This window comes from Mauremys reevesii, linkage group 1 (genome assembly GCF_016161935.1).
Source record: "Mauremys reevesii isolate NIE-2019 linkage group 1, ASM1616193v1, whole genome shotgun sequence".
NCBI classification, from domain to species: Eukaryota; Metazoa; Chordata; order Testudines; family Geoemydidae; genus Mauremys; species Mauremys reevesii.
The window spans coordinates 43,324,084-43,345,680 of NC_052623.1; the positions used below are offsets into that span (position 1 = coordinate 43,324,084).

The 21,597-nt window shown below is 45.3% G+C and overlaps 1 protein-coding gene and 1 long non-coding RNA gene across 4 annotated transcripts in view; one reads left to right on the forward strand and one right to left on the reverse strand.

The window, feature by feature from the left end:
- The window catches only part of RDX (radixin), a 125,957-nt gene that overhangs the window by 82,360 nt on the left and 22,000 nt on the right, over positions 1-21,597 (reverse strand). Inside the window, exon 1 of one of the 2 annotated variants that reach the window (XM_039513190.1) lies at positions 6,977-7,228. The exons of the other annotated variant lie outside the window; for it this stretch is intronic. The gene's annotated coding sequence lies outside the window, so the exon portion shown is untranslated. Of the gene's footprint in view, positions 1-6,976; positions 7,229-21,597 lie in introns of those variants that run through there. 2 annotated transcript variants of the gene reach the window in all.
- LOC120390509 lies at positions 7,479-20,586 on the forward strand. 2 transcript variants are annotated; one of them, XR_005591086.1, is made up of 4 exons: positions 7,479-7,560; positions 9,935-10,061; positions 16,355-16,482; positions 19,890-20,586. It is a non-coding gene; the product is annotated as an uncharacterized LOC120390509 (long non-coding RNA). The 2 variants fall into 2 exon arrangements; XR_005591085.1 differs by lacking the exon at positions 7,479-7,560 and having other exon boundaries at positions 8,798-10,061.

A 21,597-nucleotide genomic window follows, 5' to 3' on the forward strand; every position in this document is an offset into this window, starting at 1 on the left:
TGCTCTCCATTATCAATGAGCTCTTAGACTGGCTAGGCACGGCCTGTATTTTCACAAAATTAAATCTGTGCGGGGCATATAACCTGGTGCGCATGTATGAAGGAGACAAGTGGATGACCACCTTTCATGCTTGACACAGCCACCATGAAGACCTAGTCATGCTGATTTTCAACACTTTATGAAGCGTTGCATAGGTCAGAGTGCTGAACAATATATTTTGAGATACGCTGGACCACTGTCATTATCAACCTTGATGATATTGATTTTCCCCAAAGACCCAGCTTTTCATGACTAGCAGGCATGTAGTGTTCTTGAAAGACTACTCCATAATCATCTATATGCCAAGCCGGAAAATGCGAGTTTGACCTTAAATTTCTTGGGTGAGATGATATATCCAAGGGACTGGCAATGGACCTCTGCAAGGTGATGACCACCACAGATCAGGTGGCACCAAAGGATGTCTGCGGAATCCAATGCTTCTTGGGTTTGCTGATTTTTATAGATGATTTATCCCAGGATTCTCTGTGCTCACCAGTCCTTTCACAGGAGTGGGTTCTCATGCACCTTAGAGGCACAAGTTGCCTTTGATAATCTGAAACAGAAATTTGTCACAGCTCCCATCTTGGTCCACTCAGACCCCTCCAGATCATTTATAGTGGAGGCAGACACTTCAAACTTCGCACTAGGGACAGTTCTTGCCCAACCTACTGCTCCTGATGATTGAATTCATCAGTGTGCTTTTTACTTATGAAAACTCACTGCTGCTGAGATGAATTATGACAACTCGGACAAAGAATTGCAGGATATCAAAGCAGCCTGCGCAGAATGGCACCATCTTCTGGAAGGTGCTAGGCTCCATTCCAAGTTCTGACATCATAAAAACCTGCAATACCTAAAAATGGCCAGGAACCTGAATCAGCAGCCGACATACTGATCCCTTTTCTCGAGAAATTCAAGTTTGGGTCATCTACCAGCCAGGAACAAGGACAAGGAAAGCAGAAGCATAGTCCCAACAGAATGAATACTACAAACCTGCTGAGGAGACTACGTCCATGATTCTCAAGCCCTCAAACTTCATTTCTGGCATCACAGCCCATGACCTGTTATCCTCCATCCACTCTTAGTTATCTAGAGATCCCTTTGCCATCCAAACTCATCAAGCCTGAGATCCCAAAGAGGACTAGACAGTTATAGGTTTCCATGTTGCAGGACAGAAGTCTATACCATGAGGAATGCATCTGTGCGCCCAAAGGGGCCACCTGGCTTTGAGTCCTACAACTCTGCCACAATGCTCCCGTAGCAAGCCACATCAGCCATTCTAAGACCCAAGACCTGGTTTCTAGGGCCTTTTGGTGGCCTACCATATGCATCTCTGCTGCGTCCTGTGCATATTCCAATGATCTTTACTCCTGGACCAAGACCCCCATTCAAGACTGCTGGGACTCAGACTAACCTTATGCAGTCCACCTCAGTCAAGGGCCATCATCATTTCCATAGACTTTATCATGGAATTACCACCCTCCCAAGGGCACAATACCATTCTAGTTGTGGTTGACCACTGAACCAAGATAAGGCATTTTGTTTCATACCAGGCGCTTCCCTCTGCTCAGGAGACAGCCCACCCATTTGCGAGCTACATCTTTCATCTCCCTGGCTTGCCTATATGCATAGTATCTAACTGGGGATCCTAGTTTATTTCCCACTTCTGATGAGAATTTCTATACTGTCCAAGTATAGATGCCCTAACCACAACAACAACGCATCACCCAAGCACCCATGGGCAGGCAGAGTGGGTCAATCAGATCCTTGAACAGTACCTACATTGCTTCCTAAACTATTATCAAGATGATTGGCTGTCCCTAATCTGTCATGCGAATTTTCTTAAAACAAATGCCACACACACATCCACCAAGAAACCACCTTTCTTTGCTAACTATGACTTCCATCTTCATGCTCATCGATTGTTTGGAGGCAATATCTGGATGCCTGCTGTTACCAAACTCACAGCCTATATACAGCAGGTACACCAAGAACTCTAGAGGCAGTTAGAAGGCACCAAAGCAACTTACATATAAGTATGCCCAGTGGTCCCAGCAGCAAAAACCTGGCTTCAGGACAGGGAATAAGGTGTGGCTGTCCACCCAGAATCTGCAATCAACTTGCTCCTCCATGAATCTGGACCATAAGTATCTAGTGCCTTTCCCAGGTCACAAAACAGATTAACCAGGTTACATTCAAGTTACAGCTAACAGATTCCCTCAGGATTCACCCAGTCCTCCATGTCTCTCTTCTAAAGCCATTAGTCAAGAATCCCTTCCCACTCCATACTACTATTACCCATTCACACAAATATTCAGGGCCAAGAAGAATATGTGATTTGGCAGATTCTAGTCAGGTCTGAAACTACAATATCTAAATGACTGGAATGAGTACAGCCTGGATCTCCTGTGCATCTTTCACCATGCTTACCCTGAGGCCCCAAGGTCTCTAGATGGCACTCTCAAGGGATGGGTACTGTCAGGAACTAGGGCCTGTAGCAGAATTAATCTCCAGGCACCCTTATCAGTATAGCTGGCCTGCAGCAGACTGCCTGATTGGCCACACCACCTGATTGGCTGTAAGGGGCAGCAAGACAGCTCTTAAGCCACCTTCAGTAGTTCACTGTCTGCTGTATGCTCATGCGCACCACTGTGCCTGCACCTGTGTTACACTGTTCCTGCTGCCCCTGCCTTCCACCCAGTTTGCTGCTGTCCTGACACTGCCTTGAATCCCTCCTTGTCTGCTATCCTGCTCACTCAGGTTTGAACCTTGGCTTCTAATTACTGACTCCGGGCTCGACCCTTGGCTCTGGTATCCAGTTCCTGCCTTCCAGTTTGGCCCTTGGCTTTGACCTCTGACTACTGACCCTAGTCCTTGGTTGCCAATGCCTGATCAAACCACTAGGCCTGGTGCCCACTTTGACCACTAGGCTAGACTCTCCTCATCCCAATCAGCATATGCTGGACGGAAGAATCCCATGCACTGCTACAGACTAGGGACCAAATGGCTAGGCAGCAGTTCTGCAGAAGAGGACCTAGGGGTTACAGTGGACGAGAAGCTGGATATGAGTCAACAGTGTGCTCTTGTTGCCAAGAAGGTTAACGGCATTTTGGGCTGTATAAGTAGGGACATTGCCAGCAGATTAAGGGACGTGATAATTCCCCTCTGTTCGGCATTGGTGAGCCTCATCTGGAGTACTGTGTCCAGTTTTGTGGTCCACACTACAAGAAGGATGTGGAAAAACAGAAAAGAGTCCAGCAGAGGGCAACAAAAATTATTAGGGGGCTGGAGAATATGATTTATGAGGAAAGGCTGAGGGACCTGGGATTGTTTAGTCTGCAGAAGAGAAGAATGAGGGGGGATTTGAGAGCTGCTTTCAACTACCTGAAAGAGGGTTCAAAAGAGGATGGCTCTAGACTGTTCTCAGTGGTAGCAGATGACAGAACAAGGAGTAATGGTCTCAAGTTGCAGTGGGGGAGGTTTAGGTTGGATATTAGGAAAAACTTTTTCACTGGGAAGGTGGTGAAGCACTGGAATGGGTTACCTAGGGAGGTGGTGGAATCTCCTTCCTTAGAAGTTTTTACGGTCAGGCTTGACAAAGCCCTGTCTGGGATGATTTAGTTGGGGATTGGTCCTGCTTTGAGCAGGGGATTGGACTAGATGACCTCCTGAGGATCCTTCCAACCCTGATATTCTATAATTTTATGATGCCATCCCTGCACACAAACAAAAAATCTTGAGTAATAGGAAAAGATTATGTCATTAAAAATGTCTAGGCATCATCAGACGGTATATCTGAAGAAACCTCATTTACTGTACTTCATTCCCAAAGAAATACTGCTTCATTCACAGTTACCGGGTGGACTGCATCTCTGACCCCCTCCTGGTCTGTCTCGAGTGTAACCTCTTCAGGTCTGTCTCATGCCTCTAACTATCACCTCTATCTCAGGGTGGAATCAAACCATTCTCCCACTCTCAGACTGGGCCTTGAGTGCAGCCCTCTGTTTTATCAACCATGATTATCTCAGCAGGTTTAACTTATGTCCAGACCCGGCTGTCTCAATTCTGCAAATCTCAGCTCCACATTTGTCACACTTACACTGCACATTTTCTATTTCATATTTCTATAGCACCAACCATACTATTTAAGGACCGCTGGTAACATCTGGCATTTAGGGCTAAATCCCCCAAAGGGATTTAGGTGCTTAAGTCCAAAATTTAGATCCCCAAAGCCCCTGCTCAACTGCTGCTTTACCCTGTAAGCACCCAAGTATCAACCGATAAAATCCTATAGACCCCTAAAAATCTGCCACTGATCATACACACAACCACCTCAGTACAGGCAACCAGGCATTTAACTCACACCTAAATCCCATCAGAATCCTCAAACTATGCAATGCCCTGCCTACCTCACCTGTGTGGCTTGATCTGATAGACAGGCTGAATGGCTTCTCGATAGATCATGCCCTCTACAAAATGCCAGAAGTGAAGGTGGAGACAGCCCTAACTTCTGGGCTAAAAGGATATTCTGAGGCTGTTCCCTCTCAACCTCTCCTGTTTAAATTGTTCCACTTCTTATAAACAAACACTCTCTGGAAAGAGTGAGAACAACTATCAACCAGTGGTTTGGGGACTCTCCTGAAATGTGGGAGTCCTAAGTTCAAGCCCGTGCCAATGACTACCCAAGGTAAGTGCGCTATCAGTCAGGCCTAAAATGTAAGGGGAGGGGGGGAGCACCTTGTTTTTTTGCAAGAAAGGGCTTAAGCACCTAACTCCAGGAGAGAGTTTATGTTTTTGAATCTTAGTGCTTGTTTATACGTAAAATGCTACGCCACCTAGGCTGTCGGTGTAGGTAACCCACCTCCCTAAGAGATGGTAGCTAGGTTGACAGAAAAAGACTTCCCTAGACCTAGCACTGTCTACTGGCTAGCTTAGGTAGCTCCCTGCTCAGCTTGCTGACTTTTGTGGATTCCATTCTTTGACACCTCTCCCCATCCATTGTATAGGGGAGCCTGTGTACCTAATGTGGGGCTGTGAATTCCATTACACAATATGGCACCTAAATGTTGAACATTAGGAGACTGAGTCTAAGTCCCCTTTGTGGATCTGCCTTTATGTAACACTTTGAATACATATACTGCATTCTTGTGACGCAGGTAGGCAGGCAAATACTTGCAATTGATCAATACAGAAAATGAGGCATAGCAAAGCGAACTGGACTTGCCTAAAGTTACACAGTATTACCCCTCAGGGCTTCTTGTCTCCCAACCTTGCACTTGTTGATTCAGACTGTCAACAAACATGTACTGTAATTAGTAATATCAAATCCTCCATCAGTATGCTCTATAGTCTGACAAATGCAGCTTCACACTTCATTAAATAAAATTAGTGTAATCAGTTACATTAGCACTGAGACAAAGTACTATTTTTAAACATCCAAGCTGATAAACAACAAGGGCAAGGGAATGATGTAGTTAAAAATATATTTTCATGCTTTAAATTTCCTTGATTTAGCTAGTTTTTAATGGTAAGGATGAAAACAAAGATTTGCATTATTTATATCAGACATTTATCCAACATAATATAATGTACAATGGCTCAGGGCTGTTGCAACCATTATGTAGATCAGTATGTAGACTGAGGCTTTAAAATGTACGTTTGTTGTAAACAATAGCAACAGATGCTTCATGGCACTTGTTTATGAAGTAATTCCTTATTATCCTTCCATATTTGTACATTCATTGATCCAAGCTGATGTTCTACAAGAACATCAAGAGTTAAAAAGCCTTAGGATATTGTTAGTGAAAAGCGGTTGCACAGCAGTGGAATTTTACATGCTGTATCTTGCCTTTTGCAAAGGACCAACACTCCCCCCCCCCCAGACTGTTTTACGGACTAAATCACTTTAAACTTTTATTTTAAAACTGAGGAGTGAGCTCTAGTTTCAAGCTGGAGCGATTTACAAATTCAGAGCTCCCCCCAACTCTCAAAAAACCCTGGAGGCGGTGGGGGAATGTAGCTGAACCTGACGCGCCCGCAAAACGTCTCTGCACTCCTCGTCGGACTGGTACGGCGCCGCGGCCGCCTCCTGCTCCTGGGCTGCACAGGCGTGGGTGGGTGGGTGTTTTGTTTCTGATGTGAGGAATGTGTTACAAAGTATCATCCTCAATGCAACAAGTAGCTGAGGGGCCTTTCCGAGTTGCACTTTCGCTCAACCCCCTGCCCGCAATTTAGGGCTTCGAGCGAGTCGGGTTTATGCGCCGCTACACCGGCTCCGGGCACCGAGAACCAAGATTAGATGCTAGCGGACGAGGCAGAGCGAGCGGACGAAAAGCATCAACTCCCATCCCGTCCTGCAGCGGCTTGAGGCCCCCCACCCCCCGAACTCCCTCTCCCCATAACCTCCCGCAGTCTCCGAAGGGGGAGGGCAGAGAGGAGGCTGGGGGCGGACCACCCCGTGTAGAAGGGGGCCGAGAGGCGCGGGGTGACGGGACAGCACCGGGAGATGGGGGCGAGCAGCGTGGCGGTGGCAGAGAGGGACGCAGCCCTGGGGGAGAGACAAGCGCTGCGGGGGACACGGGGCTCTACGGGGGGGCAGCCCTGGAGGCGGGGCCGCGGGGGACACAGGCAGCCCCGAGGGGCCACGGGGGGGGGCACGGAGTCCCGGGGCCAGAGCAGCGGGGGGGGGGAACACACCCAGCCCCGGGGGACGGGGGGCACGAGCCAGACAGCCCCGGGGGGGAGGGGAGGAGGGAGCAGGCAGGCAGCCCCCGGTAATCTGATAACGGGCTCTGACAGCTCCCGAGACCCCTGCCCGGCTCGGCCCCAGCCTGGCGGGAAGAGACGGGGGCGAGCCGAATGCGGCCTGGTAGGCGGCGGGTCCGGCACGGCGCGGACACCAACCCCCTCCCCAGTTCTTCCCAGCGTCTCCCCTCACCTGCGGCTCCGCTCCCCGGCGGGGGGCTCTGCCGGGGGACTCGGTCCCGCCGGGTCTCCGACGTGCTCTCGGTGGTCGGCTGTGGCCGGGCCCCCGCGCAGGCCCCTCCGCGGCCGGGCAGCAGGCGCTGGGGGCCGCCCTGGGCTGTTCGCTGATGGGTCGAGGCAGGAGACGCGCAAAGCGCCGCTGACAGCTACTCAATATGGCGGCGGCGGCCGCCGTTTAGATTTTCCTCCTCGTTGTAACGGAGCATGCGCGAGGTGTAAGCATGCGCACTAGCCACCGCGAAGCCGCTGCCCTCAACTCCTCGTAGCGGGGGGCTGAGAGCGAGCGGAGCCTCGGTGTAAAAGGAGGGTTCGCGGGAGTACGTGGGTGGGTCGCGTAGGGGAGAGGTGGGGAGACCCGGCGTGTAAGTACACAGCGGCGGAGGGGGCTCGCCCCTGTGAGAAGTAGTGTTGGAGAGAGGGCAAGAGGTGTCGTGTTATGCCCTTGCTGTGACTAGCCCCAGTGTGACCCCTCATTCCTCTCCCCTTGTCTATCCAGCAGGCTCTTGGCATGTGTGGATGTGGCTTACAGTAGCTGATGTAAGACTAATTTTTCACGTCTAATGTCCGTGTGTCCAGAGGTGCTGGGGGGTCCTGGCACACCCCCTGGCTTGAAGTGGTTTCCCTTACATACAGGCAGGGGCCCCGGAGCGCGCAAGCGCGGCGGCGCGCGGCGGCGCCCGTTTCGGGGGGGGGGGGGGCGGAGCTTTGCTCTCCTGCCGCCGCCGCCTGCGCGGCGGGTGACCTGCTGCCTGCATGCAGGCAGGCAGGAGGAGCTCCGGGCGGGAAGGGAGGACCCGGGACGGGGGGGAAGGCGGCGGCGCGGCGCGCGCGCTGGGGGGGCAGCCTATTTTCTAGAGCCGCCCCTGCATACAGGGTTCACCCTTTGGTTGAATGGCTCTGAGCACCCCCACTATACAAATTGTTCCTGCACCCCGGCCTGTGTCATACATACACTGGCTGCATGGGTGGTTCCCAGGAGCTGTGTTTAGACCTGGATATTAGAGAGATGAGGTCCGGGAGGTAATATCTCTGCTTGGACCAACTTCTGTTGGTTAGAGACAAAGCTTTCAAGCTACTGGGCCCTGAAGAAGAACTTGGTGTAGTTTGAAAGCGTGTGTCTTTCCCCAACAGAGTAGTCTAGTAAAAGATCTTAGTTTGCCCACCTTTCCTCTCTCATAGGTGCACCTTGACAAACCTGCTTCATGAGTGAAGTCTTTTAGAGTGCTCCATTTGGCAGCACTTTGTCACAGGAAAGTTTGTTACAAGTGTCTGTTTATTTTTTGGATTACTCCTTAGGAGCCCATGCCTGCTCTGCACTTACTCTATGCAAGCAGACCCTCCCCCCCATGCACACACTTTGAAGGGAATGGGGCTCTGCAGAGTCTCAGCTGGAGGTACTTGAGTTACTGATTCAGTCACATAGGCTGTTGCCTCTAAGGCAGGGACTTCAAGAAGAGGGTGGCATAGGCACCGACTCCATGGGTGCTCTGCCAATCAGCTCCCCCCCCCAGTGCCTCCCACCTGCCAGCAGGCCCTGCCAATCAGTTCCTTCCCCTCCCTCCCATTGCCTCCCACTCATGGTGGATCAGCTGTTCAGCAGAGGTGCTGCGGGGGAGGGAGTGGAGCAAGGGCAGGGCATGCTTGTGGGTGGGGGCGGAACAAGGTGGGAAGAAGTGGAGTGCGGGCAGAAAGGGGTGGAGGAGGAGCCTTGGGGGAAGGGGTGGAGTGGGGGTCAAGCATCCTAGGGAAATGAGAAAGTTGGCACCTGTGGAAGATGAAGCCACAGTTCCCTATGGGTTGTACAGGAGGGGCATTGCTAACACTCTTAGTCCCTGCTCTTACAAAGACTCAGGTCTTTAAGCACTTTGGGTGGAATCCACAAAGAGTCTTAGGTGTTGCAAAGCTAAGAGTTATAGGGCCTAACATTTAGGTGCCTAGAAAATCACAGGAACACTGCAATCCACAAAACCCTAGGCTCCCTATACAATGAATAGGAGCGAGAGGTGACTAAGAATGTGATCTACAAAATCTAGCACACTAGCAGGCAGCCACCTGCATTAATACACGGGAGATGCCAAACAGAGATTTGGTCTGAGCACTCCCTCTCTGAGATGGGGCAAAAGTCCAGGCTATAGGAGACCCTATCTTGGTTTAGCAATCCATGAACAAGCACCTACCACCGGGAGACAGTTTAGGCACCTGCAGCATTTCTTGTCCACTGGTTTCCTAGACACCGTTAAGGAGCAGTGGGTGCTGTCCAAGGTTCTCTGCTTAGTATCCCCTTCCAGATCCCTGATTTTGTTCCTGTGACCCTCACTCCTGACCATTATTTTTTCATTGTCCCCTGTAATTATTTGAATCCCAGGTTCAGTAGCTCCTCCCCTTAGGCTGGGAGAGGGTCATTCAGACACAGGTGGGCTTGTGCCTGCCTGCCTGCCTCCTAGACTTCAATAGGTATAGCATTTCTTGTGGAAATGAGTTAGGCACCTGCCGTACTCCACACAAAACAGCCAGGCGTGATGCCCATTTTATAACTTTTAGCCCAGTGGTTAGAGCAGTCGCCTAGCATATCAGAGACTCACATTCAATTACCCCTCTCTTATCAACAGTTATGATTGTGAAATCTATACTTCTGTTGTTTTGCCTATATGGTCCCCACATCTCTACTCTATCTGTATGGTCTCTGTCTGATTCTTTAATTGTTTCTGTCTGTTGCATAACTAATTTTGCAAGATTTAAAGCAACAAAGGTGGTGGGGTATGATTGGTTAAAGAATTGTTTTGTAATGGGCTAGGATTGGTGAAAAATACTGTTTTGTTTAAAATGATTGATTAAGGTATAGCTAAGCAAGATTCAAGTTTAACTATATAGACTGGGGTCCAAAAGGAAGTTCTTTGGAACCTAACTCCAGGACACAGCCCAAGATCAGAGCTGCCAAACCTCAATGCCCTGCCAACTATATCGTACAGAAGCTGGAACCCCAGATGACCTGATCGTGACTGGCCACCAGGAAAAGTTCATCTGCCTTATTGGGAGTGGTGAGCATTATATGCTTAGTATGTGTATTCTGTTTTGGTAACTGCTAATAGATAAAGGTTAAGGATATTACTGTGTAAGGCTTTTTCACTGGTAAAAGGCCCTGAGGTGCAAACCCACAGAAGATTACACTCTGAGCCCTAAGAACCAGGTAAGTGTGGGTACTTTAATTAACCAGGTTACAGTCTGAGCCCTAGGAACTGAGTATGGGTGGCCCTAACCCCTAAGAACTGGTGATGGGTAGGTGCCTTCACCCAAAGTCCTAGGAACTAGGAAAGGGTGGGAGTGCCTACATTAACTGGGTTATGCCTTGAACTCATGGAGGGTAAAGATGGGGTGCCCTAGAGTGTGCAGGTAACAAAGGAAGCTCCACAGTAGACTAGCCCATAGTTCTGTGGTTAGAGCACCTTCATGAGAGGTGGAAGATGCTTATTCAAATCTTTTCTCCTCCTCTGGTTGAGAGCACACCTATCAGATTAGGCTCTGCACAGAAGTTAGGAAGCGGAATGCCTGTCTTCTCCTGGTTTGTGGATCGCTCTGGGGCTTAGGCAGGAGATAGGCATCTGAACACCTAAAAGGAGGCAGCAGCGTGCATGCTCAGAGGCTCAAACGCAGGCTGCGAGGGAACTTTTACTCTGAAAACTTAGGCCATGAGTGAGTTTAGGGGCTGACAGGGTTCATCAGGAGTTTTGAGGATCGAAGTGGAGCCAGAACTGGGAACTAGCAGATACTAACTCTGGCATGTAGGTGCCCAAGTACCTTTGTGGTTCACACTTTGTGAGTAGTCCCATTGATTTCAGTATAAAGTTAGGCCTGAGAGTCTTTGTAGGACACAGCTATTCTGTTGACCACATGCAAACACATGAACACAAATTCTTTTGGCTTCTAGAAAAAATGTAAAATTGTGGTCTCAACAGAATACATTTTCATATCCTTATTTTAGTATTTTTCTCGTTCCACCATATTTTATGCATTGTTAACAATCATGCCTGAGTAGTTTCTCATAGGAAGCTGTAGCTTTACTTCACACCATCTTCTATTTGAAGTCACTGCCTTAAAAAAGGCATAGGCCCAATTGTACTTTATTCACCTGGGTAGTATCATGAAAGTCATGCACGTGCATAAGTATTTGCTGAATTAGAGCCATGATCATGTGACTCTGTTCAACATGAAATATGTTTTGAAACAGAGAAAATAATTTCTTCCTAGTCACTAAACTGAAACACATGCAAGTAACCATACCTGAAAAGAGTAATTCAAATACTATATAAATAAGGCAGGGTTACTATCCCAAGTAAGCTTTGTGCAAGACAATTGATGGAAGATTTGAAGGGAAAGTGAGATTTAAGGGCATAGTGGAAGAATAGAATGTTAACACTTCCTAACCCAGGGGACAATTGGCAGGCCAATAATTTCTGTTAGAAAACATATTACACAGACAGCATAGACAGATGAGAGAAGAATAATAAATAAGGCTACAATTTAGTCACAGATATTTTTAGTAAAAGTCATGGACAAGTCACGGGCAATAAATAAAAATTCACTGCCCGTGACCTGTCCATGACTTTTACTAAAAATAACTGAGTAAATCTTAGGGGAAAGTGGGGGCACCTGGGGCCAGCAGCACCAGCTGCAGGGGTCTGCCCGAGCAGCAGCTGGTGTGGCTGTCCCTGGGGCCACCTAAGCAGCTGGCCCCAGAGCCAGCTGCTTGGGCAGCCCTGGTGTTAGCCACACTGGCCACTGCAGAAATCATGGAGGTTGTGTGACAGACGCGGAGCCCTAATTATAAATAACTTACTTTGTGAGGGGAGGAAAGACAGTCATTTGACACAGATTTCTCCTGTTAAAAATCACTGCCCTGGACCAAGGCAGGAAGGTTACATATTTTTATGATTAAAAAATGAGTGAGGATTCTGACACTACACTCCAGCCATCTCCTTATCTCCAATGTGCACCAGCCTCAGCCAGCACCCACAGGACCAGTGAGGACTTTAACCCCATGGTCTGGTTAGTGTTGCCCATTATAAAAAGAGGTAGGACATCATCCCTCTTGGAGAAAGGGAAGGTTCAGAAAGCAAACACAGAGGTTAAAAACACAACCGTTCCAAGGTCACACTGGCTCTGTCCTCCTACCCCCTCCCTTGCCACATATGAACACACACATGCTAAAGGGGCTAAGATGCTGCTTCACACATTCTGAGATTTTGTGGTGTGGGGGGAAGAAAAGGAATGCTCAGGCTCTAACTCCTTTTCTATCACTCCTGACGCTCTCCTCCATACCTCATACTAATCCTCAAGTAGGGATGGGGATTGTTGAATATTATTCTTCATATACAGTTCCTCCTTCCACAGCGAGCAGAGGGAGTAGCAACAAAAAAGAATTCTTCTGGAGAAAAATGGGAATGAAAATACTGAGGGAGATCCAGCTGCTTGTCTGTTTTGCTGTTTTATTCTGTTTTTTTGATAGGAAAGGTTCTCTCCTAGAGCGATAGTGTAGCCAGGAACATCAACCAGCAGATCTCAGTATGAAGGGATCCACTTGAGTTAACAACTCTGAGTCATGCAGCAGCTATTAATATACCTTGACCTCTGGCTGTCTGATAAAGAAAGAAAGGTCGGGGGAAGAACAGAGAGGAATTTCTAATTAAAGCTGCTGCTTCAAAGAGTAGTTAAAAAAAACCCCAAACATACAGACAGAAAAAGAAGCAACACCAGCAGCAAACTGCTTCCTGACAGTGAAATCATGTGGAATAATCTCCCTGGGGAAAATTATGGAAGCCACATCATTTAAGTCATTTAAAGTTAGTCTGGACAAAACAGCTATTACAGGGGTAGGCAACCTATGGCACACATGCCGAAGGCGGAACGCAAGCTGATTTTCAGTGGCACTCACACTGCCCGGGTCCTGGCCATCGGTCCAGGAGGCTCTGCATTTTAATTTAATTTTAAATGAAGCTTCTTAAACATTTTAAAAACCTTATTTACTTTACATACAACAATGGTTTAGTTGTATATTACAGACTTATAGAAAGAGACCTTCCAAAAATGTTAAAATGCATTACTGGGATGCGAAACCTTAACTTAGAGTGAATAAATGAAGACTCGGCACACCACTTCTGAAAGGTTGCCAACCCCTGAGCTATTATGTAAAAAACATTCCTGTATGCTGGGAGGGATATGCATTAGATCAGTGGCTCTCAATCGTTCCAGACTACTTTACCCTTTCAGGAGTTTGATTTGTCTTATGTACCCTCAAGTTACAACTCACTTAAAAACTACTTGCTTACAAAATCAGACATAAATATACAAGAATGTCACAGCACTCTATCACTAAAAAATTGCGTATTTTCTCATTTTTACCATATAATTATAAAACAAATCAGTTGGAATATAAATATTGTACTTACATTTCAGTGTATAGTTTAGAGCAATATAAACAAGTAACTGTCTATATGAATTTTTAGTTTGTACTGACTTCGCTAGAGCTTTTTATATAGCCTGTTGTAAAACTAGCCAAATAATCTAGATGAATTGATGTACCTCCTGGAAGACCTCTGCATACCCCCAGGTGTATGTGTACCTCTGGTTGAGAACCACTGAATTAGATCAGTGGTTCCCAAACATGCTGTAAAAACTCCATGGTCCACCTATGCCACAATACCTGGTTTTCTGCATATAAAGGCCAGGGCCAGCGTTAAGGGGTGGGTAGCAAGCAGGACAATTGCCCAAGGCCCCATGCCGCAGGGGGCACCGTGAAGCTAAGTTGCTCGGGCTTCTGCTTCAGCCCTAGGTGGTGGGGCTCAGGACCCCAGGCTTCAACCCCATGCAGTGGGACTTCAGCTTTCTGCCCTGGCAACCAGCAAGTCTAACACTGGTCCTGCTTGGCGCACTCCCTGAAACCTGCTCGCAGCCCACAATGGACCATGGTTGAGAACCACTGTATTAGATAGTTCAATAGGTCTCTTCCATCCAGTTTCTGTGAGAGAATAATGTTGTAGAGTCCAGGTGGTAAAGGGGGTTAGCCCATAAAGTTTTTAATAAGCATTTTAGATTACATATTTTGTATAGATATTTTTCTGGCACTCAATGCCATAGAATGTGAGCCCCTCACACTACAAAAAGTACATTAAATAGCCTCTAGAAGGCTGAAGTCTCTTTCCTGCCCTCTCCTCCCCCCCCCCCTTTTTTGAGCCAATTCATTACAGTGAAAGAATGAGGGTGATCAGTTTTTCCAGTAGCTGACGTCATTACTACACTAATAATATAGGGTAATGCTGGGCTCCTGCAGAAGCATGCTCTAAAATCATTGGCCTTTCACTAATCTTCCTTATCTTTAGTCACCACAATACAAGATCTGCTCCCCACTCCCCCATCCACTGAAGTGTCCTTGCTGAGAACAGCAGGTATGATGGGGAGCATAAACAGATGGAATCTTACCTAACCAGACCCTAGCCTATTCAGGGTTTGGGAGGCAAGAAGCTTGAACTGGACCAAAATTTGACAGTCACCCAATACAGACAACAGCACACAGGTGTAATGTGTTCATTCTGGTTGGCTGTTTTAGAGACAAGCCAATGCATCAAATGCTGCTTCCAGATAGCCCACTGAGCCAGCCCCAAGTATTGAATTAGTTGCAGTTTGTCATTACATGGATTAATAGAAAGTGGTGGTAGGTTCCTTTAAAAAAATGACAAACAAATGTATTTTTTTTATTTTATATTATACTTTACATCCTGCCTGATTACATAAGGTATGTTTATAGCTGTATTACCCCTTAATGAAAGATAAACAAGGTATATAAAGTAGTTTTATCTACCTTGTAAACATGATAGTGACTTCCCCCACCCTCCAGGGCTGTAAAATTGCATTCATATCTCTATAAAACCAGTTTACAGTCAATAAAGCATTAGAAGTGTAGTCAGATTGCATTCTTCCTAGCAGCAGAAGTGAAACTACTGAGTGGCTGTAGTTACTGCATGTTATTTTCTTTACAGAAAGCTTTCAGATATATATGTCTAATTACTCAATTCTTAAGAGGTAGGTTATAAAGATAACGTTACAAGTACTAACAGAAGCTACTGTGCTATAATTGGATGATAAAGATAATAAGAAACACATTTGTCTTTCCACAGTTAAAAAACAGTATAAAATGGATTTGGAGGACTCTTGCCGAATCATAGCTGCTAGTATAGACCCCTGTGCCCACACAGAGCCCCAGTGATTTTAAGGAGGCTCTGCTCAAGCATAACAGTTGGTCCATGCAGATCCTTGCAGAATTGGGACCTAATTTTGCTAGAACTAAATATATTCATCTGACACTTTACTGTATGATCTGAGGCTTAATGAGGGAAATTGGATAAGGCATTTTGGAGATGACAGCTTTTGTAAAAGGTTACACTTTTTGTAGCTTTTCCTAGTTTTGTCATATCAAAAGAGTGGTGTACAATTTCAAGTTTATTTTATCCTGTTATCCAAAAGTTATGCCTTTGACTAGTATGGGAATGTTTACTGTGTTAATAGTTTAGACCTTGACCCTGCTACTCTGTGAATAAAGTCTCACATATACTTGAATATTTGCAAGATTGGAGTCCTAACTGTTCATCCTGGGAATATTTATCCACATGACTAAATTTATATACAGAGATCTATTAATGTGCTTAATATTTGCAGAAATCTACCCATAGTCATGTAAAACTATTGCAATACCAGTGTTAGAATACCATTAGCAAATTCATGCTTTAAAACTAAAGTGTTTTATTAAAATGTTAAAAGAATCATAAAATGTTTAAATTAATAGGTGCTTGGCCTGGTTTATATTTTCAACAAGGAAAAAAAGATTACTTTAAAAAAATTCCAGAAGACAACAGAAATACAGGGATAGTGGTTGTTAGATAGCTGTTAAGAAGGTTCTCTTGTTCTAATACTATCCACCATCACCAGAAAAAGAAACGTATCTTTGAAGAAAACTTTGTTTCATAGCATTCTGTCTGGCAAGGAATCACTTACCAACAATTGTGATTGTGAAATCTATACCGCTATTGTTTTGCTTTCATGGTGCCCACTTCTCTATTATTTATCTGTATAGTCTCTGATTCTTTAATTGTTTCTGCCTGTTGCATAACTAATTTTGCAAGATTTAAATCAACTAAGGTCGTGGGGTATGATTGGTTAAATAATTGTTTCATAATGGGCTAGGATTGATGAAAAATGATTGGTTAAGGTATATATAAGCAGGAGTCAAGTTTAACTATATAAACTGGGGTCCAAAAGGCAGTTCTTTGGAACCTAATTTCAGGACACAGCCCAAGATCAGAGCTGCTAGACCTCAAAGTCCTGCCAACTATATTGTGCAGAAGCTGCAGTCTCCAGACAATCTAATCTTCACTGGCCACCAGTAAAAATTCATCTGCCTTATTGGGAGTGGTGAGCATTGCATGCTTAGTGTGTGTATTCTGTTTTGGTAACTGTTAATAGATAAAGGTTAAGTATATTACTGTGTAAGGCTCTTTCACTGGTAATTTCACAAATCCGCAGAAGATTACGCTCTGAGCCCTAGGAATTGGGTAAGGGTGGGTACTTAAATTAACCAGGGTTACACTATATGCTCTAGAAACTGGGCAAGGGAGGTGTCTTTTCCCAGAGCTCTAGGAACTGTGAAAGGGTTGGGTGCCTAAATTAACTGGGTTATGCCTTGAGTCCACAGAAGGGTAAAAGCATAAAAGGGTCCTAGAGCATGCGGGTAACAGATTTGGTGAAGAAGGCAGGCAGCCTAAGGTTGTTTGGGCTGAACTGATGGAGTCTAACTCAGTAAATAATAGCAGAATACCTGTATCTTCTGTCAGGAAGGATCGTTAGCTAGCTGGCAGAATTACTACCCCAGAGCAACAAGAGGGGTGGGGAACAAAGAAAAGGGACCAGGAGAGGTATGGGCTAGTTGAGGAGCCTACCCTCCTTGTTAAATGGGTAGTGGAACAAGGCCTATGTCCATGGGAAGGGATGGTTCTGCGAGGAAAGCAGGATCAGGCTCAGACAAGCAGCATTCAGTCTGCAAGCAACAGATAAAGAGATTAAAAAACATGCTGGGAGCCCAGAGGGGCATAGTGGTAGGAATAAGTATAGGCACCAGGGACACAGACCTCTGGGACGATACTTGGAATGGTAATATCTGGGCTGATGAAGGTTTCATTTTGGAGATAAGAAAGTGATTTAAGGAAAGAGTGAGAAGTTAACACCACAGAGGATGGCGGGAATTAAACAATTAAAAGTTGTGGAAATGTTAAAGAGGGAAAGTGTTATAGGAGAAGAATTTTTGGTTTCTTTGCAGCCATTCTGAAGGAAAATGGGCCCTTGTAAATATTCAATTGTTCATAATTGCTGCAGACACACAGAAAATCTGATTTAAAATCATTTGAATATGGACAGTTTAGTCAAAATCACTAAAAGAACATAAGGGGTTTCGATTGGAACTTAATTGCCTCCAAATGTATAAAAGGGAATGTAATTTGTGTACAGATAATTAAAGCAGTGCAAGAGATGTTAAGAAAAAGAGAATTTGTGTGTGTGTGTAAATATATTGTGTAAATATGTGAGGTTTTAAGAACCTAAACCAACACTACTTGTTTGTAAAAACCCTGTTTTGTAGGTTTAAGATGAATTGGGTTTGATTTTTTTTTTTAAAGTAATCCATTTGAATCTCTCATTCAAAGTTGCAACACTACACTTTTGCCTGACACAAGCAGCTAGTGTGGTTTGGCTTTGTTATTTAGCATTTAACCCTTTGGTACGTCTATGGTTTATAAAGTTGAATATCTTTTTAAATAAGGACCAGAGGATGTGGCCATGACTGTGGTAGGGATAGCCAGCCCCAGGAGATCCTTTTTTTGTAACAAAATAGCAGATAAGAGCTGCAGTAAACGAATAAAAAATTAAAAAGACAGTGCCTCTCTGGAGCAACAGCAGGGGTGAAGTGCACAAAAAAGTAATGTTAGGAACACTGAGCCTTAAGGTGGCTCTGAGTAATCAGAATGTCACTTTGATAAGGGTACATGAATACTCTATAAGCACTAAATAAACAGTTACACCTTATGTAAAAATTGATATGGTTAATATAATGTTTTGGAAGTTAAACTATGTAAGAAATGTGCATTTTCCCATGATACTTGCAGTATATACTGTAGAAGGAGTAAAAGAAATGTAAACAAAACAAAGTGGGTATTCACCCACAAAAGCTTATGCTCCAATACATCTGTTAGTCTATAAGGTGCCACAGGACTCTGTTGCTTTAAACAAAACCTGTTACTTAATTAAAATCTTGCAAGGGCTCTAAAAAGAGCCATGATAGGTTATGTTTTCTTTTTCAGATCTCCGTGTGCTTTAAATACAAACAAAACAGACAAACAAAAAGAAAAAGTAAAACCCATACTTTAAATTTTTATATGAGCCCAGTGAACATTGTAGAAAAAGACCAGCCCAACAGTATTGGTAAAAATAAATTTGTCAAAGAAACAAAGCAAGCCCTGGTTAATATTGTTCCATTCTTCATAACCAAAAGCATGGAACGGGGCTAGAAAATTATTTATTTTATTTTTCAAAATCTCAAAGGAAAAACTAACAGCCAGTGGTGTCTGTGTTGATGCAAATTACCTAGCTGATAGGGGAAGGTGAGAACTGCCCATAGATGGTAGCACAAAGGGGCTGCAGATAAGGGACACACCTGGCCAGCATGCAAATTTATGTAAGCAAGAAGGCTCAAATTATGACCCTCCAGGAAAGGGAGGTGAGGAACAAGTCAGTCCTGATACTGAGAGACAGGTTAACCCTTAGAAGGCAAGTGTCCCTTACAAACTTACCCCACCAAAACCCGAACGATATAATTAAATTAAAAAGCCCATACAAAGATTCCAAGAGGGTTTTGAACATACTGGCCTCGTATACAAATTGTCTAAATAAAAGGCGTGGTATAACAAGATACTTTTAAATGCCCACTTGTAATAGATTTGATGCTAATGTTACTGTTAATATTAAACATTGGGATAAATTAAATGTTAATGAGTAACCCTGTAACAATGTAAAATGTGTACGATTTTGGGGAAAAGCCTTTAAGCATGCTAGAAATGGTCATTGGAAACATACCTCATATTAAAAAGCCTTATGGTAATAATGCTTCTCAGCTGTTACCTGTGAATAAACTTAAAACTGGGCATAGCATAGAAAAGATTACAAACCGGTCTGCTGTATAAAAAAGGGAAACTGAAATACACCACCTCATGAATTTCATGACTGAACAGTGGGATAATTCACCCTAAACCAGGGATCAGCAACCTTTGGCACGCGGCTTGCCAGGGTAAGCACCCTGGTGGGCGGGGCCACTTTATTTAACTGCCTCGTCAACAGATTCGGCCAATCGCGGCTCCCACTGGCCATGGTTCGCCACTCTAGGCCATTGGGGCTGCGAGAAGCCGTGGCCAGCACATCCCTCAGCCCGCGCTGCTTCCCACAGCCCCTGTTGGCCTGGAGTGGCAAACCGCGGCCAGTGGGAGCTGTGATCGGCCGAACCTGCAGACACGGCAGGTAAACAAACCGGCCCGGCCTGCCAGGGTGCTTACCCTGGTGAGCTGCATGCCAAAGATTGCCGATCCCTGCCGTAAACCCTTAAAAGATAGAAGCCCTTAAAATCTGGCCTGCCTATAGAAGAAAAACACAGGAAAGTATGGGGGTAATTCCTCTGTTTTGCCTGCAATCAGCAAGGAGATTTGTAAAAGGAAGGGGTATTTTAAGCAATAATCTGCTGCCCCCTAATGGAGGTAGAAAAATCGTTTTTTGTCTTTCAGAACTTCAGGAAAAGCTGCACCAGCTGAAGAGCAGCCCAGAATACCATGGATGTACTGTTGCAACAAAGATCATGTTTTGTGTTATTTGTGTTGTTTCTAGCATTGTTGTCTATTGTGTTTTTAAAAATGGGGAAACTGTGTTAGGCAGAAAAAGATTAATGGACACTTTAACTGTATTTACAGAAACAAATGTTGCAGAAGGGCAGAGTCAAGGAATGCCAGTCTGTTAACAGGGAAACATCCACAGATGGTGAAGGCATGTTTAAAGGCAAAATATGCATGGGACAGAAGGTTTATCTGTTGGTGGGAATGAAAGGATAAACATAAGAATTTTAAGCACAGAGTGAAATTACGAAAGGAAAGAAAGGGCATATGAAAACATTGGTTGCTGTGGGGGGGCGGGAAATCAGTAATAATTGGCAAGTCTTAACCTCCAGCATGTAAGCCCGCTGAATACACCTGGATGTTGTATAAAATTGGATGTAAGCATAGGCACCCCTTGACCCCCCCTCCCCCCCCCTCCCGAGTGTGCCGTATCCCCACTTCCCCACCTACCTCCCAGTGTTGCCCGCCCAGCCGCCGCCAAACAGCTATTTGGCAGCGTTAGCACGCTCCAGGAGTGGGGGAAGGAGCGAGAACATGGCGCGCTCAGGGGAAGATGCGGGGAAGAGGCCGGGCCAGGACAGGGATTTGGGGGAAGGAGTTGGAATATTGGCAGAGAGGGGGCGGAGTTGGGGCGGGGTCTTTGGGGAAGGGGTTGGAATGGGGGTGGGAAAGGGGCAGGGCCTCATGGAAGCGGTGGAGTGGGAGAGGGGGTGGGGCTGGGGACAAAAGTGGGGTCAAGCACCCACGGGAAAGAGGGGAATTCAGAGCCTATGGATGTAAGGAAAGGAAAGCCATTAGAGTACCTTCCCTGACTACTATAAGGGGCAGTACAGTAAAGGCCCAGCAAAGGTATAGCTGCTCTAACACTATCTCAGTATGAAATACTGAACGTTATTGCATTTGCGTGGCAGTCAGGAGGGGTAGGTAGCTCCCAAGGAGTGTATTGAAAACTGCTTTGGGTGGAACTGGATTAGGAGTTGGAATACTGGATGCTACTACCAGAGAGGTATTGGCAAACAAACTAAGTTATGTTACAGCTGAAATACAAGAATTGGGAAGCCCATCAATGCATCCTTGTCAAATTAGGAATGGGGCAACAATTATTTTTTAAAATACGTCTGGTATGGCAACAGCAAGGTAAAAAAGATTTATTACTTTTTGCAGGGGCTATGGAAACAATACAAGAAAATATGTCCTTAGCATTAGCCTGTACACAGGCCCAAGATATTAGTCAGGAATTGGTCATTCAAATAATTCAGGAAACCATGCAAGGAAACTTGCCTTTGGATATAAAAAAGTTGTTGTGGAGAAATGTTACACTAAATAAACTTTACACTAAATAAAGACCAACTGGTTCTACGAGCATATGTAGGAATCATACACTCAGTCTCACTATTGATATATATCCGGTGTTACCTGTGGGAATCCAGCTAACAAAAAAATTGGTTATGTATTCTGCTGATCAACATTCCTGGGCATATAAAGAACATTAACAATGGAAAACTACTGAAATCTTTCAATGTGTGGCCCATGAAAATTTGAGATATGTGTGTGAGGATCAAAATTTAAAAGAAAGAGATGGATATTTTTATGTTAAAGACAA